Raw genomic sequence first — 2,439 nt, 5'->3', positions numbered from 1 at the left:
CAGGGTCTCCCTGTAGCCCCAGCTGTCCTGGAACTCACCATGTAGACCAGGCTGGCCTTGAACTCACAGAGATCTGCCTGCCTCTGCCTCCCAAGTGCTGGGATTAAAGGCGTGTGCCACCATGCCCGGCCAAGCAGATTTCTTGAAACATCCTTAGTAAAAGTAAAATCTGCCTTGCCAAGTTACTTTGCTTTGTCCATGTGTGCCTTGTAAGGTATTGGTAGGGTTCTTAGAGTGACAGAGTTTTATTAATACCCTTCAGTTATTTAGCTCTTAAAAGGCATGCTACCTCAAATCTATATGGCAAACGTAACCCTTTCTTTAGACCACTAAGTCTTAAAAAAAAAAAATTAAAGAGCTGGAGAGATAAGCTTTCTGTCTTCCACTCTTTGGTGCACCCAGGCTTCATGTGATTGTGTTGTGTGTGTCTGTGATAATTGTTTTCATGTATTGTTTGTATCAAAACAATCTTTGAACTGTGGCCACTTTAATTCTTTCTTCTTTCTCATTGTTTTATTGGTTTTATTTTGGGCATGCTTAATCAAAATACATGTGTACAAATTTATTTTGATAAGACATTCAAAGGCCTCATAAATGGGTATCCTAATTATTTTTAAATCTATTAAAGTGTCTCCAGGTTTATTAAGTGTTTCACAAAACTTTCAAATGTTAATTACCTATACAAAACGTCTAAGCTGGTTGTATAAGATCCTATTTGTTGAACACCATAATTTGTTTTTAGTTTACTTTCAAGGTGTTTTAAGGTGTATTCATTTTGTTTGTCTACTTCAAAGGTGTTTCGGTTTAAAAACGATAAGCCACATTCTCAAAAAAGAGTATATAACTAAATATGTATACACGGTCAACATGAATTTATGTTTCTTAAAATTAATTTACTTGGTATCATATTAATTTTTAAGTAAAATCTCATGCAAACTAAAATGATTAAATAAACACCAAAATATTTCTTTCAGCCAAAATATTCTCCTGTTAATCTACAACATGGAAAAATATTCTCTCTTTAATCTTTATCTACAACATGGTTCCTGGTACTAAAATATATAAATTAATTTTAAGTATCTCTGTCTCTCTCTCTCTCTCTCTCTCTCTCTCTCTCTCCCTCATCTCCCCTTCCCCTCAGCTTTCTCTCCCTCGCCCCCTCCTTTCTTACTCCACATCTCTTTTCCCATGCCTTTTTTGTCTCCCTCTACTGGCTGGTCGTGCCACGCTCTCATTGCAGGGCTTTCCGCTCATCTCCCTCACTTCAAAAATCACACCAGTGTGTTGGAGAGTCCTTTCCTTTCCCTGCTTACAGGAAGCTGGTCCCAGAGATAGAAGCACGCCCCCTCCTGTCCAGGACAGGAGCTCCCCTTTTCCCTCCCTGGGATCTGATTGCAGGACACTGCCTCCAGGGATGGAAAACTTGTTCTCAGGCCTTTCCCAGGAAGGCACGCCGTCCTTGGTGATTGGTTCTGCATGTTCTCATTCTCATTCTTGTCTGGCACAACCTAAGGCCTGTGCCTCCCCTCCTCCTCCTCCCTCCCATCCTTTTCTTTCTTGTATCCTGTGCTTTCCTGCCTGGAATCTTGGCTGTCATCCCTGCCTCCACTCCCCATGGAGAAAGGGTCCTTGTTGTCTCCTCCTACATACCTGCTCAGTTCCTGTCTTAGTTTGTTTCTTCATTGCTGTGACAAAACCCTCTGACCATTACCAACTTGGGGAGGAAAGGGTTTATTCAGCTTACATCTCCCAGGCTGCAGTTCATCAGGGAGCCCAAGGTAGGGCAGGAACCTGGAAGCAGGAGCTGGAGCACAGGCCATGGAAGAACTCTGCTCACTGGCTTGCTCCCCTGGCCCCTGCTCAGCTTGCTCTCTTATCCAACACAGGCCCACATGCCCAGGGATGGCACTACCCACAGTGGGCTGGGCCCTCCCACATCACTCAACAATCAAGAAAATGCCCCACAGACATGGCCACAGGCCAGTCCACTGGAGGCAATTCCCCATTTGATGCTTCCTCAACCCAGGTGTGTTAAGTTGACACTAAAGCTATCCAGCACATTTCCTTTTCTATCTCCTCTACACTCTATACGTTATCTGTCACTATGGTACCACTCAGTCCAAGCCTGAGGGCCTCATACCTCTTGTCTCCTCAAGTCCCTAAAGCAACTAAGACTTTCAGATACAATTAGACCCAAGTGCCTAAAGTTTTTGTGCACCACTGCTTAGCCACAGTACAAATTAGACCATGACTCTGTCTGGCCAGACACAGGAACCCTATATTTCAATATTTTGAGAAATTTAAAAGTTTATTGGAGCTGGAGAGATGGCTCAGCAGTTAAGAGCACTGACTGCTCTTGCGGAGGACCTGGTTCAATTCCCAGAACCTGCATGGCAGCTAACAACTGTCTGTAACTCCAGTTCCAGGGGATCTGATACT

The sequence above is a fragment of the Nannospalax galili genome, unplaced genomic scaffold (assembly GCF_000622305.1).
Source record: "Nannospalax galili isolate Female #2095 unplaced genomic scaffold, S.galili_v1.0 scaffold788, whole genome shotgun sequence".
Taxonomy (NCBI): Eukaryota; Metazoa; Chordata; class Mammalia; order Rodentia; family Spalacidae; genus Nannospalax; species Nannospalax galili.
Note: the sequence above shows the minus strand (reverse complement) of the source record.